This window comes from Protopterus annectens, chromosome 13.part0 (assembly GCF_019279795.1).
Source record: "Protopterus annectens isolate FY-2018-M chromosome 13.part0, PAN1.0, whole genome shotgun sequence".
Taxonomy (NCBI): domain Eukaryota; kingdom Metazoa; phylum Chordata; order Ceratodontiformes; family Protopteridae; genus Protopterus; species Protopterus annectens.
Window position 1 is genome coordinate 132,476 of NC_056747.1, and position 24,145 is coordinate 156,620.

Below are 24,145 nucleotides of genomic sequence, written 5' to 3' on the forward strand. Positions count from 1 at the left end.
TGTTGCTCTGTTTATAAAAAGTATTACTAGCTCTAATGAAAGGTATACGTCTAATGTATAACTCACACACGCTTTCATAAAGAGCTAAAAGGGGATGAAGAGGAGGGTTGAACGTACCAGCAGCCCTAAGTACATGTGCAGGTTGTTGAACATTGCCTAATAAAAAGGAAAGATTTAATTTCCTTACATAACACTTTAAGTCTAACAAAGTTTTTACTACATTAATGTTATTACTTAAAACATATGTGTTACCCTTCGCTAGCAGTTCTACCAAATTCGCTTCTATAATAACAGATAGAAAGTTGTAAATATTAAAGTCCCCTTTAGAATTAGTGAGAACAACAAGGTTATTTACTGCAACAGAGTCATTTGGAACTCTCTCTTCCAACAGTTGTTCTGCCTTTTGTTCTTCTGATACTGAGGGTGACGTGCCCCAGTAGTGGGTATGTTATTCTTGTCCTGGTGAAAATTTCGAGCAAGTTGATTGTTGTTTGCTTGCCCCTCACGTGAATTGTTAGCCCAAATTCTTTCACTTCACCTGTGTCAGCGAAATCAGTGTTATTAACCTCAGATTCAAGTGGTAATAGACTGTCAACAGAATTATTATTAGTTGAATTGACTTCTGTCAGGGGCGGCACTGTGTTGGAATTGTGTCAAACCTGTGAAATTTGTGGTCTAGGGTAAGCAGAACCATTAGTGTATGCCATACGGTCATTTTTTTAATCTTGTTGTTTTTAAGTCTGTCCAACAATTGCTCAATACTGGTAAAGACTCTGTTGTAGTCAAACCTATATCTAACAAAGTCAGGATGCAGTTTAATAGTTTTGTCCAAATCTTTGACTTCCTTCACTAAATTCTCAATCTGCAATGAGTAGTGTTTTATCATTAACTCCATAAGCTGAAAGCCTTGCTGGTCAAAAAAAGAAAGTAATTCTGTGTGGAAAGGAGAATCTGGTATTAAGCCAGTTGGATATTGATAGCACCTAAGGCCCTTAGGTACTATCCTTTCAGATAAACATTGTCTAAAATATACCACCTGAAGTTGGAGCTTCTTCAATTTTAAGAGTTTCACATCAAAAGATTTAAATTTGTCAGCAAGTGAACATAAATTTGTCTGAGGTAGGTTAACATTACAAGCCAGTTGTTCCTGGGGGTTAGTAAGACCAAAACTTAACTTGGTAGTGTTGTTAGCCCATTCAGTAAAAGATGGAACTCCAATAAGCTCATTCATGTTAACAAGTTCGTTAGAAACACTGTTATCTACAGTCGGTGGTGCCAAGTTATGAATATATACACCCACCTGTTGTGCTGGAACAGTCGCTAGTTGACCTGGTGGCATTGAACCATCTGAAGACCGAAACTGAGGGTCAATGTTATTGGAATAATTCTGGGAGTTCAACTTCCCCTGGTTGTTTCCATTAACAGATGTAATAGTGTTAGGTTCGCCACTTCGCTGCTTCTCTACAGAGTCAAGTCTCTGGGTTAGATAATCAATACATTGTGACAGTGAATTAAGAATGTTAGTTAAATCCACTGGTTGCAAAGGTTGTGTTCGTCCGAACAAATTCAGGCTGGCTGGGCTGTTAGGTGATCCAGATGCCATAAAAACTGTAGAACAAACAAACTGGGTGGAAGAAACAATCCAAAACAGAACAGGAGCCCAACAGTAGCCAGCAGAAAAAGATGTTAATCCCAAAAAACACTTTCTTTTAACGTTTCATTTTTCCATTTTGACAGGAGGAATAATTTCAGTTTTTTCTGCAATCTCTGGTCCGGTGTAAATAGAATCTTAATCAATGCTAAACATCTAGTTAAGTTTAATGTGTATTCACCCTTGTTTGAGAAGTTTGGGAAAAATATGGGAAGGTTTATGGCTTGGTTGATAAAGGATTCAGAAGCCACCTTAGGGAAAGGACTGGTTCTCAGACTCACTGTGGAAAATCAAATAAGGGTGTTCTGCAGACAAGGCAGGAGCTCAGAAATGCTTCCAAGAACACAGAGGGACAGAGACAAATGGAGACAGCAACTCAATTTCCCACCATAAATGTTAAATCTGCCTCAGCAGCATGTTCAAATGGAGGACCAGTTAGGGCTTGTAGTAGAACAGTACCATCACAAGGAGGAACTGGGTTCTTTAAATGGAGATCATAAAAAAATCAACTAAGAAAGGCTTTAGAAAGTCTTTTTCAAAAAGTTTTTATTCAATTTTCATAAGGCTTTAGATAGTTTTGAGGATGGAATGGGCATGGGATTCTCACCAATGTGAAAAGACATGGCTGCTAATTTCACCTTGATAGTGGAGTAGCTGGCTCCATTCTGAAAAGGGAATGCCAAGAAGTGCAGAGTCCCTGAGGGAGGCTGGAAGATCAAAACTCATCAACTGCCTAGATAGAGAATCTCTTCCATTTAGGTTTTTGGGAAGAGGCTCGAATATAAATGGAGAATGAAAACCTGGACTGTATCCATCATTGAAATTGGAGAAATCATGCAGTCAATTTGGGGGAATGAATGTTTAGGTGAGGCAAACCCAGTGGGTGAGACTGGTCCAAGCAATCTGAGCACCCATGCACAGTTTTGCAAGACAAGACCAGAGGAAGGGAAACATTCTGGAGGCCAATAATGGGAAAGGAGGATGACTGATTCTTTGCCATTGCTTTCTGTAACAGCTTTGGAATCGGAGTAATTGGCATTGCTTTCTGTAACAGCTTTGGAATCAGAGTAATCGGGGATGTGTAAAGGAATCCTGGGGGGCAACTGTGGACAGACTATCCCTCTCAGGGATCAAAATGAACTTGCTGCATTTGAGAGGAGATGCAAAGACACTGCAGTAAGACTGGCCCCAATGGCAGATATTCACATCACAGCAAGACTGGCACAATGGCTGAATATCTGACCTGTAACTGCTGAGTTGAGGGATCTTCTGGAGAATCCTTGCAGGTAGCTTCTGCAAGGACAAAATTGTTGAACCTAGATTGCAAATGGTTGCAATTGTCTGGGGAAGTCTTGTGTTCAGCTGGGCGCCTATTAATTCTAACTGTGTTGGGGAGAGTTTGGACTTTGCCAGATTGACAGCAATAGCCAAGTCTGAGCAGAGGTGCAATGAGTCCCTGGCCTGTATGAGTACATCATACGTAACAGTGATGAGCCAGTCAACCCAGAACCCTACAATAATAGCTGCAACCACTGCCATACACTTGGTAAACACATGAGGGGTTGTAGGGAAACCAAAGGGCAGAGCTCTCAACTGAAAATGACTGGCTCCTAGACAAAGTGAAAATACTTCAGGATGCATACTACCACAAATATAGACAGGTGCTCCAGGAAGATCGAGCACATCCACTGGTTCAGAAAATGTAGAATGAACTGTACAGTAACCATCTGAAATTTAGTTCTTTACAAAACTATCTAGGTAGTCTAAACTGGTCCAATATCCCAGTTTTCCTGTGGCACCAAGAACCTTGAGTAAATTGTGAATCCTGTCCGATCTTGTGGGACCTCTTGGATGACCACTGATAAGGAGCTTCTTTACTTCCAAAGCTGTCATTTCCCTTTGAGAGGATGAAACATCAGGAAGTCTAAATAAAAGAATGGCATAAAAAGGGGATGAAGTAACTTCTGCACTCATTTGTCTCACGTGATAGACGTCCAGGTGGTTTGATGAAGGGATAGACGCTGAATGTATCCAAAGAGCAGCAGATGGACAAGTGCTCAGGAGCACTGAAAAAGCTTCTCATAGAAAGAACATCTGAAGCCTTGATTCTGCACACCACCTTAGCTCTCAAACCAACTTCTATTATAAGATTTCTCCTCTCTGCCAAGGCCACTCCCCCCCATCTCCAGACTGGTCATGTGTGTACCTCTGATTTATGGAACCAAATTTTGCCTTACTTTTGATTCCCGGAAAAGGGCCTTGAGGGGTGGAAAATTTGTTCCCCATAGCAGAAAAGGATTTGCCCTTTTCCCTTCTGCAGACTTTCACCTTGGGACGAAAATTTTTTGATCTGTCAGAGGGCATTCACAAAGGTTATATTGAAGTGATCCACAAAGTCAGAGACTCATCCAAGCAAGTCTCCTAATGGATATATGCCTGTAATAGCTGCTTTAGATGTATTCTCTGCAGCATTGGAGGGAAGGCATAGAGATATTGGACAAACATTGAAGTGGGGCCAGCTGCGCAATGGTCTCCCTTTAATCCTCAGGCATGGTCCCTTGGATGGAGATCTCTGGTCAAATTTCTGACCCTGTTTGGGAGGTGGACATAGGAACTCTTCTGCTAGTTACTTTTTGGTGGCAGTCATCACCATAAAATATATGGCTGGGCCCTTGCTCCAAACAAAGTAGTCTTTAGGAGCATGAAAAATGTGCCCAGTTTCTTGGGAAAAGGTTCCACTGTCAGTCTCTTTCCAAGCCCATGTGGAGATCATGTCCATCATTTCATCTACTGCAAGAGCACCTAAGATATAGACAGGCCAGAGCCAAAAGTCTTACTGAATACGGACTTCTGCAGAAGATTGGCCAGGAAGATAATCCCCATTTCTGTTTGAGAAGTTAGGACTTCTCTGAATGAAATCCTCAACAGGGATCTGGGGGGTTCTTTATCTAAAGCAGTGCCCATGGTGACAGACTAAGGAGACTCTAGGTGCTTTCTTTTGTGTTTGCATCTTCAGTACTTTGGTGAGCCATCATACTGATGTGGTTTGCTCCATAGGAGCCAGAGCAAGATTTTTGGTCACTTGCTGTCCAGATGGGACAACAGTAGGATCCAGACCTTGGGAGATCCCTTGAGCTTGGATACATCCCTCTCCAAAGTAAAAGTCTTCTCTGGAATGAGTAGTCTTTCAAACTTCAACACCTAACTTAAAACAGGTCCAAAGAACAGAGCTATAGGAGCCAAAGCCCTGAGGCTTGACCTGAGATGCTGCATGGAAAGGATCAAAGCCAGACATCTGAGCAGATATAGAGCTGATGCCCCAAAACTTCAGCTCAAAGATTCAGGCAGCACCAAAGCTGACTAAATCAGAGAACTTGTCAGGGTCAAAGAACTAAGCCTAGTCTCCAGTGCAGACTTGGCCCAGATAGAGGTCTGGTTCAATAGCCCCAATACCAAAGGTCAAATCGGACTAGCTAGTAAGCATGGGGAAGTCTTTCCCTCCGCTTGGTGGATAGCAGAACCAGGGGGACCCCCCCAGCTGGATCTGCGTCCAGAGGAATTTTCTTACCTTGTCCACGTCCACTCCAGCTAGACTCCTGAAAAACCTGACTGACCAGAAAGATGAAGTGGTGCAAGGTGGTCTGGAGAAATTGTAACTTGAATGATTGAAAAAGACAGCATAGATAACAGGCGCTGGAGAAAAACTCTGTACTGGATACAGTAATGATTGGATACAAAAAAAAAAAAAAAAGCTGTCTGCAAGGGTTTTGTAACTTTTGATGCTGGATCTAAATAACACTCCAGAGACCTCTTCCTTAAAGACTGGCTTCTACTTATCTATGTCTTCTTCCTTGGTTTGTCAGATTTTTTTGGAGAAGAGAAACGTTGAGGAGCTAGGGGCACTTTTTTTCTGCTGGGGATGGCAGAAGTCCTTTTAAGATGCATTTGTTTCTTCTCTCTACAATACCTCAACTGGCCAAAGGCTTCACAGACATAGGATGTCTCCAGGTGGGACAGGTCCAGACAATAGACATCTGCCAAGGGTGTCATATTTGGGTAGCTCGTGAGAACAAACCACACACTTTCTAAAACTAGGTGTCACTTGAACATGCTGAAAAGAAAAACTTGTAACAAGTAATATGATAATCTGACAGTGAAGAAAAAGAACATTTTCCTATAACACACATATATATATATATATATATATATATATATATATATATATATATATATATATATATATGTATATACATACATGTCTGTTTTATGCCTTTAATTTCTCCAAGTCTTTTGGGTTTTAATACCATGATGGGAATGGACCCCATTCCCAAGTCAAAGTACGATTAAAGTTCATGAAATTAGTATTGCTTCACTTTTTAATGTCAGCCAAAGGTGCTCTTCGCAGCACCCACGATGTGCCCAGTAATGACTCCTCCTGCAATTTGTATGGGGTTACATGAATTGGTAACATCTAAATTTGATTGTAAATTCTTTTTTATAAGACTCGTTGCTCCTACTACTATTGGAACTGTCTGGGTATCTTTCTTTCACATTGCCTGTAATGTCCCCAGTAATGACTCCGTCTACAATTCGTATGGAGTTACATATATCGGTAACATATCTAAGTTATAAGACTCGTTGCTCCTACTACTATTGGAACTGTCTGGGTATCTTTCTTTCACATTGCTCTCATTTCTGCCTGCAGATCCTGGTATTTTATGATGGCCTCTGTACTCGGGACACTGTACTCACTGGGTGTGGAAATTTCAGTGGTCAGTGCTACTTGTCTTTTCTTGGACCACTACATCCGGTTTTCTAGTATATATCTTTTGAACTGTTGGTAATGGGTAATCCCATGTGATATAGACTTCATTTCCTATGATTCTTTGTGCCTCATATTTCCAGTCTTTCAGCCACTTCGATACCATGTTTTCACAATCTCTAGTGTAACAGTCTCGCCACATTATGCCTTTCAGTATACAGTCCCTCTGCCATTAGTGTGTCACAACCAGCAACAAGGTGTGTTACTGTTTCCAATTCGGTTTTATAAAACCTACATTTGTCCATTTCTCCCACATGTTAAATGGACTTTGTAAACCAGCATGTATGTAGCCCACTATCTTGGGCTGCCAATATTAACCTTTCATTTCTTGGTTTGAATTCACCTCTCCTTAACCATTCCTGCATTCTTTCTTGATCAACATGAGGCTCTTCCAGAAGATTTCTATACTTGCAACTATATTTGTTTTTTCAACATTTCTTGCCTTCTCATCTGGTCCTTCATCTTATATTTCTTTCTTTTTTTTTTTTGGCACATTGAATTGCTGCCTGTTTTTATCCACTTCTGGTTTGATTTCCATTCCTGCTTGATGTCGATATGCTTCTGCTAAATTAAGCAGAGACATCACCCTAGATTTATTCTCCTCATATTTTAAAACTTTCACTACATTTGGATCTTATGAGGTCAGTAAATGTGTGGAGTCCCATGATTGCAGATCTATACATGTAATCAATTTCAAGTAGGGCCATCCCTCCTTCGGAATGGGGAATATATAATCTTGGTATACACAGATTTTTATAACTCATTTGGTGAGCATGAAGCATCCTTCTTGTTTTAATATCCAATCTATCCAACACTTTTTGGGGCCAGCCAATCACTCCAAAACTATAAGTTAGGACAGGAAGAGCAAACTGATTTATAGCTTGGATCTTGTTCCTAGATGTCAATGCTGTTCTCAGGATTAATTTAAGTCTTCTAAAGTATTCCTTACTGAGTTTTATTCACATTTGTTAATGTTTTATTGCTGATCCTTCATCAATTCCCAAGTATTTATACACACCCTCTTGCTCAAGCTCTTTTATATCTCATTATTGTCCCAAACTGTTTTTCTAGTGCTGCAGTTTTCCTTTTTAAGGGTTGCTTTTGCACATTTATCAAGACCAAATGACATCCCAATATCTGAAAAAGTTTTGACAACCTGCAACTGCGCTTTCAGTTCCTCATCTAAGATATACAGTTTTAAATCATCGAGAAAGAGAAGATGAGAAGTCATTAGACTCTTGTCTAGGAGCCAAATTGTAGCCATGGCCTAAGCTGTTAAGTAAACAGATTAATGGCAAGGCAGAATAGCAACGGTGACAGTCACCCTGAAATATCCCCCTTTGAATTTTTATCCCTGGGATAATCTGTCCTTTATCATGGCTTAATTGCAAAGTGGCCTGCCATTGTTTCATGGTTACTGTAATGTAGTCAATCAGTGTAGGGTGTATCTTGTACATTTTTAAGCACTCTTATCCATAAATGTGGGATACTATCAAATGCTTTTTTGTAGTCAATCCATGCCATACTTACATTTTTCCTCTTCTTACAGTTCTCCACTACAACAAATGATCCTTTGTTCCATATGACTCCCTTTTATTGCCCTTTTGTTCTACTGCCATAATTGAGTTTTCTTCTAAATGACTATAAACTCTGTCAGCATCAATTAGCGTGTATAGTTTATACATCGTTGGAAGACAAGTTATCGGGCTATAATTTTTAGGGTAGCTTGCAGGTTCACTCTAAAGAGCATTGTTTTTCCTGTTGTTAACCAGTGTGTCTGTTAGGGGTGAGCATATAAATAGTTGTTACTCATGGCTAAATCCTTGTGCAAAAAAGTTAATACTTTAAGCCAAAAGTTAGGTACTGCATCTGGGCCTGGGGTTTTCCAATTAGAGGCCTTTCTTAACTTTGTCTCAATGTTTCTGGCTGTTACTTTGTCCCATTTCATATCTGCACCTTTAACCCTCTTATTCTTTCTTTTACTACTTATATCCATTTAGCATCTTTATGTTCCATAGGATCTTCATAGATACTTTTTGGCGGTCTTTCGATTCCTTTTACCTTATTTCCCAATTCTCTAATTTTTTTTAATCAATAAATTGCTTATTTTGTACTTTTCCTTTATATTTATCATTGTATCTTCTGAGTCCTTCTGTTTGTGCTGAATTTTTCAGTTTATTTGCGATGGTACACAATAGATCCTGGTCTGTTCTAATAATGTGCACTGCTTTAATCACATCCGTCTTTCTTAGTATTTTTGTTGATCTATTCCCTCCTTCTATAATTTTCTAACAGCGACACTTGTCTTTTAGCGGCTTTCTAGTTTTCTCTCTGATATTTCCATAATGGTATTCGCTTTTGCCCCTCCTTTCCCTTGCTACCCTGTGTTCCTGTGATAGAACTTTATCAGTTATTAATTTAGCAGCACAATAATATATTCTGTTTACTTCTGTTACATCGCATGGATCTCTATGTGCAGTCGTAATTACTATGTTCGTTTTGTCACACTTCTGACTTTTGGGGTTTTATTAACCTTCTGCAGTCTATTTCTCACATTGACCTTGATATATCTGCCTTTGTCTATTAAATCAAGCAACTCTTCTCTCAACTCCTTTTCTTCCATACTGAGAGCACATCCCTTGTTTTCCATTGCCTGCTGGCATTCTACAGAAGATTCTATAGCATCGTCCTGTGGCACATTCTCTTCATTCCTGGGTAATCTGTTGTTCTGTCATATGGAAACTCACTGCCCTATCATTCCTCAACATTGACTGCATCAGAGTTTCCTGTTCCTTCTTTTGCTGTCTAGCTTAAACCGAATGTTTATATGGTTTCCTGTGGAAGGCTCCAAAATTATCTGGATATGGCACCTTACAAATTGCTTTCTGTTCCACTGGTTTCCCCTTAATTTGGAAATCCATTGCTCTATCCTGTTGTGGTGCTTTCTGCATTCGATTTTCTACACTAAATCCTTCACTTTGCAACTGCTTCATAACCTGTTTCTATTTCTTTGACGTCTCCATTACTAATCTCTTTTCTACTTTTCCCCCTAATCTCCTTTTTTGTATTGTAAAGTTTTCCATATCCAGATTCCTTTGCCTGTATTTCTCTTCACATATCTTTGGTGCTGCTCTTTTTATATTGGTTAGTTTTGCATTCTCTTTTGCATAAATATTACACCATATTAAATCTCTTTTCCTTTCTCATGTCCATATTTCTTCTTCACGTCTCCTGATCTTTCTGCTTTTCCTTATTCTGGGGACTCACTTCATCATGCTGTGATGTAGTTTGTGTTAGACTTTCTATATTAAATCCTTCACTTCACAGACACTAACTTCAACTTCTTTAACTTCTACTTTACTAATCTTCTTTTTCACATTACATCTTTGTGCTATTAATTTTTTTGTGTGAAACTTTCCATATCTGGATGCCTTTGCCTGTATTTCTCTTTGAATATCTTTGAGACTGCCTTCTCTATATCAGTTAACTTAGCTTTCTCCTTTGCATACATTTTGCACCATATCAAATCTCTCTTTCCCATGTCCATATTTATTGTTTATATTTTTTCAAATATCTCTAGGTTTTTGTTTATATTTTCGCACTTCCTCAGATGCTTCTTTTCCCAAAGAGATCAAGTTTCTTGATCTAGATACTGTTTTTCAAAAATCTGTTGTATTAATGAACACAATTTTTTTCATTTGAAGCTTCTGACAGTTTTTCCTGTGGAAGTATTTTTCTTTCCTCTAATTTATCTGTTAATAGTTTTGTATATTGTGTCTGAAAATTCTGGGCTTTTTGCATAATACATAATTTCTTTATCCTTAATGGTACACTATCATCTTCATCTCTCTTTTGGCCTATCAGTTTGTGTGATATTTTTGAACTGCTACTTCTAAAATTGGTGGGGGGGGGGTGCACATCCTCCTCCTGGGCCTGGCCCCCATTATAGGAATATTTCAGTATTTTGAGGATTCGTAACTGTCATTTTTTCCAGTCCTGGCATCAGTGCATCTAACCAGAATTGGGCACTTTTTTATCCTGGGTCTTGTGCACCCAGCTATCTTTAGTTTTTGACCTATATGCTATATAAATACAATATACATCAGTGTCGCCTTGGTCAGATCTTGTGTCTGGAAATTCTGGGCTTTTTACATAACAGTAATACATAATTTCTTTCATATCCTCAATAGTCCACCCTATTGTCTTTATGGCTCTTCTTTGGCAAATCAATTTTTGTGGACTACTACTTCCTTCTGCAATGGTGGTGGGGGGGGGGCATCTTCCTCCTGGACCTGGCCCCATTGTAGGAATGTTTCGTATTTTGAGGCTTCTACACTGTCATTTTTTCCAGTCCTGGCACCAGTGTGCCTACCAGGATTGAGCACTTTTTTATCCTGGGTCTTGTGCACCCAGCTATCTCTGTTTTTAACTTATTTCTGTCCAGGATATATATATAAAGCCTATACCAGTGTCGCCTTGGTGAGATTTTGTGAAAAACAGGGTCCACCTCACAAAGGTACTCACCAGGACTAGTGGATTAATCCAATTTCAGCAATACTAGTCTCCTTCGCTTGCTAAACTTTCATCTCTTCATTAGGAGCCCTATATGTCTGTCCCTCTGTCCATCTCCATCTGTCTCCATCTCTCTAGCTGTCCATCTGTTAGTCTCAGTCAGTCTGTTCATCTCTCTGTCCCGCTGTCAGACTCTGTTCCTCTATGTCAGTCTGTCCCTATTCCTTTATCTGTCCATCCCTGTATCTGTCCCCTATCAGTCCCTCTGTCCTATCTTTCCTTCTCTGTCCGTCAATCTTTCCGTCTGTGTCCCTCAATCTGTCCATCCTATCTTTCCATCAATGCCCCTCTATCTTTCCTTCTCTGTCCATCTATATCAGTCTGTCTCTCTGCCCCTCTGTCTCTCTGTCCCTCTATATGGCTCTGTCCATCTCCACCCCTCAGTCTGTCTCTGTCCCTCTATCAGTCTCTGCATGTCTCAACCCCTCTGTGTCCATCTCTGTCTCCCTATGTCCATCTGTCGGTCCATCTGTCTGTCTCTGGCCCTCTATCTGCCCATCTGTCCCTCCATCAGTCTCTCTGTCCCATCTGTCCATCTCTGTATGTCTCTCTTTCCCTTTGTCTGTCCTACCAATCCATCTGTGTCCCTCTGTCTGTCCAGTTGTCTGTCCCAACTGTCCATCCCTCTGTCAGTCTCTCTGTCCCAACTGACCATCCCTCTGTCAGTCTCTCTGTCCCTGTATCTGTGCACCTGTCTCTGTCCCACTGTCAGTCTCTCTCTGTCCTATCTGTCCATCTGTCAGTCTGTCCCTCTAGCTATCAGTCTGTCTCGGTCTCTGTCCCTCTATCTTTCCATCCCTGTCCCTCTGTCGGACTCTGTTTCTGTCCCTCTAAGTCTGTATTACTGTCTCCATTTGTCTCTGTCCCTGTATCTGTCCCTCTGTCCATCTGTGTACCTCTATCTGTCCATCTCTGTCCTACTAGTCCATCTGTCCCTCTGTTCATCTGTCTGAGCTCTGTCTGTCCCTCTGTCCATCTCTGTCTCAGTCACCGTTCCTCTGTCTATCTGTCTCTGTCCCTCTATCTGTCCACCTGTCTCTTTCCAGCTGTCCCTCTGTTTCTCAGCCTCTGTTCCTCTGTCAGTCTGTCTCTCTGTCCCTCTCTTTATCCATATCTCTGTCTCTGTCCCTCTATCAGTCTGTTTCTGTCCATCTATCTTTCCATCTCTCTGTCCTGCTACCAGTCCATCTGTCTTTCCCTGTCCCTCTCTATGTCATGCTGCCTGTGTCTGTCCCCATCTCCGTCCCTGTATTTTTCCATCTGTCCCTCCAGCTTTCCACCTCTGTCCCTGTCACTCTGCCCCTCTGTCAGTCTCTGTCTCTATCTGTCCATCTGTTCCTCTGTCTGTATCTGCCCCTCTAGCTGTCCATCTCTGTCCCTCTGTCTCTACCCCTCTCTGTTCATCTGTCTGTCCCTCTGTTGCTGACTCTGTCTCTCTGTCCCTCTATCTGTCCATCTCAGTCTCTGTCCCTCTATCAGTCTGTCTCTCTGTCCTGTCCCTATGTCTCACTGTTTGTCCATCTGTCCATCTCTGTCCCTCTATCTCCGTCTTTCTCTTTCCATCTGTCCCACTATCTTTCCATCTGTTCCTCTATCTGTCCATCTGTCTCTGTCCCCCTCTCCCTCTGTCCCTCTATCGGTCCATCGGTCCATGTCTCTGTCCCTCTATCAGTCCATCTTTCTCCATTTGTCTGTCCCCTCTGTCCATCTGCCTGTCCCTGTATCCATCCATTTCTGTCCCTCTCTGTCCATCTCTCTGCCTTGTCTCGGTCCATCTGCCTGTCCATCTATGTCCCTCTGTCAGTCTCTCTGTCCCCCGTTACATCTATGTCCCCCTGTCCTTCTCTATTTTTCCACCTCTGTCTCTGTCCCTCTATCTTTCAGTCTCTGTCCCTCTATCTTTTCATCTCTGTTCCACCGCCCCTCTATCTGTCCATCTTTTCTCTGTCCCATCTGTCTCTTTTCATCTCTGTCTGTCTCTGTCCCTATCTCTGTCCCTCCATCTTTCCACCTCTGTCCTTCCATCTTTCCGCCTCTGTCCTTCTGCCCCCTGTCCACCTGTCCATATCTGTCCATCCCTATCCCTCTGTTCATCTGTCCGTTGCTGAGTCTGCCATATCTGTCCATCTCAGTCCCTGTCCCTCTCCCTCAGTCCATCTGTCCCTCTCCCTGTTGCTCTCAGTCCGTCTGTCACTCTGCCCATCTGTGTCTGTCCCTCAGTCTGCCTCTCTGTCCCGTTATCTGTCCCTCTGTCTCTGCCCCACTGTCTCACTCTGTCTGTCAGTCCCTCTGCTGTCCCTCTGTCAGTCCTTGTTTCTCTGTCACTCTGTATCCATTTCTGTCTGTCCCTCTCTTTTTCCATCTGTCTATCTGTCCCGCTATCTTTCCATCTGTCCTATCTTTCCATATCTGTCCCTCTGTCTCTGTCCATCTGTCTGTCCCTTTGTCCCACTGTCAGTCTCAGACTGTCTCTGTCCCTCTCTTTCCATCCCTGTCCATGTACCAGTTCATCAGTCCCTGTACCAGTCCATCTCAGTCCCTGTCCCTCTACCAGTCCATCTCAGTCTCTGTCCCTCTGTTCATTTCTCTCGCTGTCCCTCTGTCTGTCCCTCTATTTGTCCATCTCTGTCCCTTGCTCCATCTGTCCTTCACTCCCTCTATCTGTCCCTTACTCCCTCTGTCCGTCTCTGACCTCTATCTGTCCTGTTCGTCCCTGTCCTTTATCTGTCCCTCTATCGCTGTCTATCCATCTCTGCCCATCTCTGTCTCCATCCCTCTATCTGTCCACTTGTCTGTCCCTCTATCTGTACATCTCTATCCCTCTGTCCATCTCGCTATCCCTCTGTCAGGCCTTGGCTGTTCATCTATCTTTTCATCTGTCCCTCTTTCCATCTCTGTCCCTCTATCTGTCCTTGTCCCTCACTCCCTGTCTTTCTGTCCCTCTCCCTCTATCTGTCCGTGTCTCTCTCCCTCTATCTCTCTGTGTCTCTGCCCCTCAGTCTGCCTCTGTCCTGCTATCCATCCCAGTCTCTGTCCCACTGTCACCATCTGTCACTCTGTCTCTGTCCCACTATCTGTCCTATCTGTCCATCTGTCTTTCCCTCTGTCTGTCCATCACTTTCTCTGTCCATCTCTGTCCCTTTATCTGTCAGTCTCTGTCCCTTTATCTTTCCTTCTCAGTGCCTGTCAGCATCTGTCCCTCTATCTGTCCCTCTATCTTTCCATCCCTGTCCCTCTACCAGTCCATTTCAGTCTGTCCCTCTACCAGTCCATCTTAGTCTGTCCCTCTCTCTCCATCTCTTTTTCCATCTCTGTCCATCTCTTTCCATCTGTCCGTTTGTCTCTCTGTCTTTCCATCACTGTCCCTCTATCTGTCCATCACTCCCACTTTCTGTCCCTCTATCCATCTGTCTGTCTATCTTTTCATCTCTGTCCCTCTGTCAGTCTCTGACTCTGTCCCCATCCCTCTATCTCTCTCCCTGTCCCTTTGTCTCCATCCCTCTGTCCATCTGTTTCTGACCCTCTATTTGTCCGTGTCTGTTCTTTTGCCTGTCCCTATGTCCATCTCTGTCCCTCTATCTTTCCATCTTTGTCCTATCTGTCCATCTGTCACTGTCCCTCTATCTGCCCATGTGTCTGTCCCTGTCAATCTGTTCCTCTGTCCATCTGTCCCTGTCTGTCCACCTCTGTCACTGTCCCTCTATCTGTCCATCTGTCTGTCCCTCTGTCCATCTAAGTCACTATTAGTCTGTTCCTCAATCTGTCCATCTCTGTCCCTCTATTTGTCCGTCTCTGTGTCTCTGTTCTATCTGTCCAGCTACGTCCCTCTATCTCTCCGTCTTTGGCTCTGTCCCTCTATCCCTCTATCTTTCCGTCTCTGCTCCGCACTCTTCGTCGGTCTGTCTCTGCCCCGCACTCTCCGTCGGTCTGTCTCTGCCCTGCATTCCCTCTGTCACTGTCCCTCACTCTGTCCATCTGCCTCTGTCCCTCACTCCCCCTTCTCTGTCCTTCACTCCCTCCGTCTCTGTCCCTCACTCCCTCCATCTCTATACCAGTCTGTCCCTCTGTCCTCACTCCCGCTCTGTCCATGTCTGTCCATCTCTGTCCCTCTGACGCTCTAGCTGCCAGTCTCTGTCCCTCTAGCTGTCAGTCTGTACCTCTGTCTGTCCCTGTCACTATCTGTCCACCTCTGCAGTCTGTCCCTCTGTCCGTCTCACTGTCCCTCTGTCTGTATCAGTCTCTCTGTCCCTCTGTGTCCATCTCACTGTCCCTGTCTTTCCATCTGCACGTCTGTCCTTCTGCCCTCTGTCTCTCTGCCCCTCTATCTGTCCATCTCTGTCCATCTCTCTCCCTCTGCCCATCTTTCTCTGTCTTTATCTGTCAGTCACTGTCTGTCCATCTCAGTCTGTTCCTCTATGTCTGTCCCTGTATCTGTATGTCTCAGTCTGTCTATCCCTCTGTGTCCCGCTGTCTGTCACTGCCTCTGTCCCACTATCAGTCCACCTCTGCTCCACCCTGTCCCTCTGTCATACTGTCAGTCTGTCCCTGTCCATCCCTCTGTCCGTCTCACTGTCCCTTGGTCCATCTCTGTCCATCTATCCATCTGCCTCTCCCTCTGTGCATGTCCATCTGTCCCTCTGTCCCTCTTTCCATCTCTGTCCCTCTGCCCCTGTATCTGTCCCTCTAGCTGTCCATCCCTCTCCATCTTTCTGTTAGCCTTTGTCCTGTCTGGCTCTATCCATCTCTCTGTTCCTCTGTCTGTCCCTCTGTCCATCTCATGTCTCTGCCTCTATCTCTGTCACTCTGTCTGCCCCTCTGGCCATCTGTCTGCCCCTGTCACTATCTGTCCACCTCTGCAGTCTGTCCCTCTGTCCATCTCACTGTCCCTCTGTCTGTATCAGTCTCTCTGTCCCTCTGTGTCCATCTCACTGTCCCTGTCTTTCCATCTGCACGTCTGTCCTTCTGCCCTCTGTCTGTCTCTCTGGCTCTATCCCTCTGTCTCTCTGCCCCTCTATCTGTCCATCTCTCCCTCTATCTGTCCATCTCTGTCCATCTCTCTCCCTCTGCCCATCTGTCTCTGTCTTTATCTGTCAGTCACTGTCTGTCCATCTCAGTCTGTTCCTCTATGTCTGTCCCTGTATCTGTATGTCTCAGTCTGTCTGTCCCTCTGTGTCCCGCTGTCTGTCACTGCCTCTGTCCCACTATCAGTCCACCTCTGCCCCACCCTGTCCCTCTGTCATACTGTCAGTCTGTCCCTGTCCATCCCTCTGTCCGTCTCACTGTCCCTTGGTCCATCTCTGTCCATCTATCCATCTGCCTCTCCCTCTGTGCATGTCCATCTGTCCCTCTGTCCCTCTTTCCATCTCTGTCCCTCTAGCTGTCCATCCCTCTCCATCTTTCTGTTAGCCTTTGTCCTGTCTGGCTCTATCCGTCTCTCTGTTCCTCTGTCCATCTCATGTCTCTGCCTCTATCTCTGTCACTCTGCCCCTCTGGCCATCTGTCTGCCCCTCTGGCCATGTCTGCCCCTCTATCTGGCCATGTCTGCCCCTCTATCTGGCCATCTGTCCATCTTGGTTTCAGTCTCTGTCCTATCTGTCCACCTCAGTCTCCTCTGTCCATCTCGGTCTGTCCCTCTATCTGTACATCTGTCTGTCCATCTGTCAGTCTCTGTCTCTGCCCCACTATCAATCCAACTCTGTCCCGCTGTCTGTCCATCTCCCTATCCTGCTGTCTGTCCCTTCTCAGTCTCTGCCCATCTGTGTCCCTCTATCTGTTCATCTTTGTCTCTGTTCCTCTGTCTATCTGTCCTTCTGCCTCTGTCCCGGTCGCTCTGTCTGTCCATCCCTCTGTCCATCTGTTGCTGTCAGTCTGTCCCTCTGGCTCACTATCTGTCTGCCTCTGTCCATCTGTCCCTCACTCCCTTTCCATCTCTGTCCCTCCCTCTTTCCATCTGTCCCACACTCCCTCTATCTGTCCATCTGTCTGTCTCTGTCTTTCCTTCACTGTATCTGTCCCTCTCTTTCCATCTGTTTCTCTGCCCCTCTGTCCCTCTTTCCTTCTCTATCTCTGTCCCTCTATCTGTCCACCTGTACATGTCTCTCCTTCAGTCTGTCTCTATCCGTACATCTGTCTGTCCATCAGTCTGTCCCTCTAGCTGTCCATCTCTGCCGTCTGTCCCTCTCTTTCAGTCTTGTTCCTCTTGTCCCTCTACCAGTCTGTCCCTCTGTTCATCTCAGTCTCTGTCCCTATGTTCGTCAGTCTGTCCCTCTGTTCGTCTCAGTCTCTGTCCCTCTGTTCGTCTCAGTCTCTGTCCCTCTGTTCGTCTCAGTCTCTGTCCCTCTGTTCGTCTCAGTCTCTGTCCTGCTATTTTTCCATCTCTGTCCCTCTACCAGTCCATCTCTGACCCTCTCTCTCCCAGTGACTGTCTGTCACTGTCTTTGTCACTGTCTCTCACTGTCGCCTGTCCATGTCCATCTCACTGTCCCCACTGTCCATGTCCATCTCACTGTCCCATCTTTCCATCTGTCCCTCTTTGTCCCTCTGTCTCCATCCATGTCTTGCTCTGTCCGGCTCTCCCTCAATCTGTCCGCCTGTCTCTGTCCATCTGTCCCTCTGTCCATGTCGTGTCTCTGTCCATCTGTAGGTCTGTCGCTGTCTGTCCATCTCTGCTTGTCCATCTGTCCCTGTCTCTGTCCACATTGGGTTTCTATATCCCTCTATCTGTCCATCTGTCTGCCCCCCATCTGTCCCGCTATGTCTGTCTGTCACTGTCCCTCTGTCCCGTCTATCCCTCTGTCCCACAGTCTGTCCATCTCGGTTTCTGTCTGTCCCTCTATACGTCTTGGTCTCTCTGCCCCTCCGTCTGTCCCGCTGTCAGTCTGTCACTATCTCTGGCACTGCCCATCCCTATCAGTCCACCTCTGTCCTGCTGTCTGTTCTGTCCAGCCATCTGTCCCTCGCTCTGTCCCACCATCTGTCCATCTCGGTTTCTGTCTGTCCCTCTATCTGTCCATCTCGGTCTGTTCATCTGTCCCTGTCCCACTGTTCATGCCTCTGTCCTATCAGTCCACCTCTGTCCCATCTGTCCCTCTGCCTGTCTCGGTCCATCTGTCCCTCTATCTGTACATCTTGGTCTGTCCCTCCATCTGTCTCTCTGTCTTGCTATCTGTCCGCCACTGTGTCACTGACCCTGTCCCTCTATCTGTTCACCTCTGTCCCACTGTGTCCCATCTGTCTCTCTCTGCCCCACCATCTGTCCTCTGTCCCATCTGTCAGTCTTTACCAGTCTATCCCGCTATCTGTCCATCTATGTCACTATCTGTCCATCCCTCTAACTCTCCATCCCTCTATCTGTGTCCATCTATCCATTTCTGTCCATCTCTGTCCCTCTTTCGGTCTGTCCCTCTGGCCCATCTGTCCCTTTCTGTCCCTCTAGCTGTCAGTCTCTCTGGCCCTCTGTCCATCTGTCTCTGTTGGTCTGTTGTTGTCTGTCCATCTCCATCTGTCCCTCTGCCCATCTGTCAGTCACCGTCTCTTTCCCTCTGTCCATCTCGGTCTCGGTCCCTCAATCCAGCTGTCTCTCAGTCCCTCTGTCCATCTCGGTCTCTGTCCCGCTGTCTCTGTCCTGCTGTCTTTCCCACTGTATGTCCCTCTCTATCCTGTCTGTCCCATCTGTCCTGTCTCTGCCTGTCTGTCCTATGTCCATCTGTCCCTCTGTCCAGTCTGTCCATCTCTATCCATGTCTGTCCTGTCAAGTCTCTGCGTCCCTCTGTCCATCTCCCTCTGTCCTTGTCAGTCTGTGTCCCTGTCAGTCTGTCCCCTCTGTCCCTCTCTGATCTGTCCTTCTCTCTTTCAGTCTCTGTCCCTCTCTTTCCATCTGTCCCTCTGTCAGTCTGTCTCTTGGTCTTTCTCAGTCCATCAATCTCATGTCTGTCCCACTATCTGTCCGTATATCTATCCATCTCCGTCTCTGTTCCTTTCTCATTCTGTCCTTCTGTCCGTTTGTCTATCAGTCCATCTCTGCCTCTGTCCTTCTGTCAGTCTGTTCTGCTGTCAGTCTGTGGTCTGTCCACCTGTCTGTCCCTCTGTCCATGTCTGTGTTGCTGTCTATCCCTCTACTTGTCTGTCTGTCCCTGTGTGTCTGTTGCTGTCTGTCCCTCTACCTGTCCATCTCTGTCCCTCTATCTGTCTCCCTGTCCCATTATCTGTCCATCTCTGTCTCCATCCCTTTATCTGTCCATCTCTGTCTCCGTCCCTTTATCTGTCAGTCTGTCTCCCTGTCCCGTTATCTGTCAGTCTCCCTGCCTCCTTCCCTCTGTCCCTCTATCTGTCCTTCTCGGTCATTGTTCCTCTGTTGCCCTCTGTCCCTCCATCTGTCAAGTCCCTCTGTCCATGTCTGTGTCACTCTGTCCATCTGTGCCCCTACCTGCCCATCCCTCCATCTGTCCATCTCTGTCCCTCTGTCTCCGCCTCTATTGGTCCATCTCTGTCAGTCTATTCCTCTGTCCATCTCTGTCCCTATATCTCGGTCATTGTCCCTCTCTCCATCTCTGGCTCTGTCCCTCTATCTCTGTCCCTTAGTCCCTCAATCATTCCATTTGTCCCTCATTCCCTCCATCTGGCAGTCTGTCCCTTACTCCATCTGTCTGTCCCTCTCTCCATCTGTCTCTGTCCCTCTGTTTGTCCATCTCTGCCAGTCTCTATCTCTTTCTCTCTCCCTCTGTCCCTCTATCTGTCCACCTGTCTGTCCCTCTGTTCCACCATCTGTACATGTCTGTCCCTCTATCAGTCTCAGTCCCTCTGTCCAGCTCTATTCCTCTTTCAGGCTTGTCCCTCTACCAGTCCATCTATGTCTGTCCCTGACTGTCCCTGTCACTGTCTCCATCTCTGTTCCTCTGTGTCTGTCTCACTGTTCCTCTATCTTTCCATCCGTCACTCTTTCCATTTATGTCTCTCTCTTTCTGTCCATCTCTGTCTCCATCCCTCCATCCATCTCTGCCAGTCTGCCCGTCTGTCCATCTGTACTTGCTGTCTGTCCATCTCTGTCTCTGTCTGTCAGTATGTCCCTCTACCTGTCCATCTGTCCCTCTGTCCATCAGACCATCTCTGCCTCTGTACCGCTGTCCATCAGTCCATCTCTGCCTCTGTCCCTCTCTGTCCACTCTCTGCCTCTCTGTCCATCAGTCAATCTCTGCCGGTCTGTCCCTCTGTCTCTGTCCATCTGTCCATCTGTTTGTCCTATCTGTCCAACTTTCTCGGTCCGTCTCTATCTGTCCCTCTATCTGTCCATCTGTCTCCCTGTCTCTGTCCCTGTCAGTTTCCATTTGTTAGTCTGTTGCTCTGTCCCTGTCTGTCTGTTGCTCTGTCCCCATCTGTTGCTGTCTCAGTCCCTCGTTTGTCCCTTTGTCACTCTATCCATCTCTGTCGCTCTATCTTTCCATCTCTGTCACTCTCAGTCCCTCTATTGGTCCATCTCTGTTCCTCTATTGGTCTGTCTCTGTCCCTCAAGAGGTCTGTCTCTGTCCCTCTGTCTGTCCTTCCATCAGTCTGTCCCTGGTCTCTGTCCCTCCAGTCTTTGTCCCTCACTCCCTCTGACAGCGTCTTTGTCCCTGCCCCTCTGTCCGTCATTATGTCTGTCATTCTGTCCATCTCTGTCCCTCTGTCCATCCATCTGTTCCTCTGTCCTTCTCAGTCTGTCCCTCCATCTGTCCCTGTGTCCATCTGTCTGTCCCTCTGACTGCCCGTCTGTCCCTCCATCAGTCTCTGTCTGTCCCATCAGTCCATCTATCTGTCTCTATCCCTCGTCAGTCCATCTGTCCCTCCATCTGTCCACCTGTCGCTGTCAGTCTCTCGGTCCCTCTTTCTGTCAGTCTGTGTTCCTCTAGCTGTCAGTCTGTCCCTGTCCCTCTATCTGTCGATCTGTCCCTCTCCATTTGTCTCTTTCCATCTCTCCATCCCTCTATCTTTCCATCTCTGTCCCTCACTCCCTCTGTCCATGTCCCTGTCAGTCTGTCCCTAACATTCTGCCTCTGTCCCGCTGTCTCACTCCCTCCCTCTGTCCCTCTATGTGTCCCTCTGTCAGTCTGTCCCTCTCTCTGGCTCTGTCTCTCACTTTCCATCCATCTGTCCCTCTATCTTTCCATCTCTGTCCCTCTGTCTCTGTCCCTCAGTCACCCTCTCCGTCCCTCCATCTGTCCATCTAGCTGTCCGTGTCTGTCCCTATCAGCCTCTCTCTATCCTATCTGTCCCGCTGTCTCAGTCCCTCTGTCAGTCTCTGTCCCTTTATCTGACCATCTGTTTCTTTGTCCCTCTGTCCGTCTCTGGCTCTGTCCCTCTCTGGCTCTGTCCCTCTTTCTGTCTGTCCCATCTTTCCATCTGTCCATATCTGTCCTATCTTTCAATATCTGTCCATCTGTCAGTTTCCATCTGTTAGTCTATGTCACTCTGTCCCTCTATCTCTGTACATCTGTCCCTGTCACACTATCCATCTGTCCCTGTCAGTCTGTCCCTTTATCTGTCCATCTGTCAAGTTTCTGCATCTCTGCCTCTGCCCTCTGTCAGTCTGTCCGTCTGTCTGCCCCTCACTCCCTCTGTCCCTCACTCCCTGTCTACCCCTCTCCCTGACCACCTATCCATCTCTGCCCGTCTCTGTCCCTCTCCCTGACCACCTATCCATCTCTGCCTGTCTCTGTCCCTCTCCCTGACCACCTATCCATCTCTGCCCATCTGTCCCTCTCCCTAACCACCTATCCATCTCTGCCTGTCTGTCCCGCTTTCCTTCTCTATCTGTCTCTCCATCCCTCTGTCCATCTGTCCTCTATGTCATTTGTCTCTGTCCCTCTATCACTATCCATCCATCTCTGCCGGTCTATCTGTCCCTGTCTCTGTCCCAGTCTTTCCTTATCTGTATCTATCCCTCTAGCTGTCCACCTGTCTCTGTCCTATCTGTCCGTCTGTCCCTCTGTCCACCCCTGCACCTCTGTCTGTCCCTCTGTGCATCCCTGTCTGTCCCTCTATCTCTGTCCCTCTATCTTTCCATCTCTGTCCTCTATCGTTCTGTCTCTGTCCCTCTGTCAGTCTGCCCCATCTGTTCGTCTTTGTCCCCCTCTTTCCATCTCTGGCTCTGTCCCTATATCTTTCCATCTGTCTCTCACTCCGTCTCTGTCCGTCTCTGTCCCTCACTCCGTCAGTCTGTCCCACACTCCCTCTTTCAGTCTGTCCCTCACTCCCTCTGTCCCTCTATCTCTATACATCTATGCCTGTCTCTGTCCCTCGCTTTGTCCCTCTCTGCCCCTCTATTTCCTTCTCTGCATCTGTCCCTCTATCTGTCCATCTTTCTCTGTCCCCCTATCTGTCAATCGTTCTCTGTCCCTCTGTCAGTCTTTCTCTATCCATCTATGCCTGTCTCTGTTCCTCTATTTGTCCCTCTCTGCCCCTGTCTTTCCTTCTCTGCATCTGTCCCTCTATGTCCATCTTTCTGTCGCTCTAGCTGTCCATCTTTCTCTGTCCCTCTGTCTGTCCACCTCTGTCAGTCTGTCCCTCCAACTGCCCATCTCTCCCTCTACCAGACCATCTGTCTGTCCCTCTGTGTCTATCTGTCCATGTCTGTCCCTGCTCCTCTGTCCCTCTGTCCATTTGCCTGTGTCTCTCCTTCCCTCTGTCTCAATTTCTGTTCCTCTGTCTGCTTCTATGCCCCTTTATCTGTCCCTCTGTCCATGTGTCTCTGCCTGTCTGTCCATCTCCATTGTTCCCTATATCTGTCAGTCTCTGTCTATCCATCTGTCCATCTCGGTTTCTGCCCCTCTATCTGTATGTCTCAGTCTCTCTGTTTGTCTGTGTGTCCCGCTGTCGCTCTCTGTCCCAATATCTGTCGCTCTGTCTCTAGGTCCTGCTGTCAGCAACTCCCTGCCCATTTGCTGGTCCCTCTAGCTGTCCCTCAGCCCGTCTGTCTGTCCCTCTAACCATCTGTCAGTCTGTCACTATCTTTCAGTCTGTCGCTCTAGTGGTCCATCTATCCCTCCATCAGTCCATCTCTCTGTCCCATCTGTTTCTCCATCCCTCTATTTGGCAGTCTGTCTGTCCCTATTTCATTGTCTGTCCCTCTGTCCACCTGTCTCTCTGTCCCTCTGTGTTCATCTGTCTGTCCATCTGTCTGTCCCTCTATCTTTCCATCTGTCCCTCACTCCCTCTGTCCATGTTCCTCTGCCTCTGTCCCTCTCTGTCCATCCCTATCAGTCTGCCTCTCTGTCATGCTATCTGTCCCTCTCTATCCTGCTGTCTCACTCCCTCTGTCCGTCTGTCCATCTGTCTCAGTCCCTCTGTTTGTCCCTCTATCCATTTGTTTCTTTGTCTATCTGTCCCTCTGTCAATCTGCCCCTCTATCCATTTCTTTGTCCCTCTGTGTCCGTTTGTCTCTGGCTCTGTCCCTCTATCTCTGTCTCTCTCCCTCTATCTTTCCATCTCTGTCCTATCTTTCCATATCTGTCATTCTGTGTCTGTTGCTCTTGTCCCTCTGTCCGTCCCTCTATCTCCATCTGTTTCTTTGTCCCAATGTCCCTCCATCTGTTTCTTTGTCCCTCTCAGTTTGTTCATCTCCATCTCTGTCCCTCTATCTTTCCGTCTCTGTCCCTATATCTTTCCATATCTGACCGTCTGTCAGTCTCTGTCCGTCAGTCTGTGTCCCTCTGTCAGTCTCGCTGTCCATCTGTCTATCCATCTCTGTCCCTCAGTCCGTCTGTATGTCCATCTCTGTCCCTTTGCCCCTCTATCTTTCCATCTGTGTCCCTCTGTCCTCTGTCCCTCTATCTGTCCTGTCAGTCTGTCTCTGTCCCTCTAGCTGTCTGTCCCTCTATCTCCATCACTATTCTTCCCATCCCTCTGTTCATGTCTGTCCCTCTGTCTGTCTCTATCCCTCTATCTGTCCATTCTCTGTCCATCTGTCTGTCCCTCTATTGCTATCCATCCATCTCTGCCAGTGTCTGACCACCTGTCTGTCCCTGTTTTTCCTTCTTTCTCTGTCCCTCTAGCTGTCCAACTGTCTGTCCCCCTCTAGCTGTCCCCCTGTCACTGTCCCTCTAGCTGTCCACCTGTCACTGTCCCTC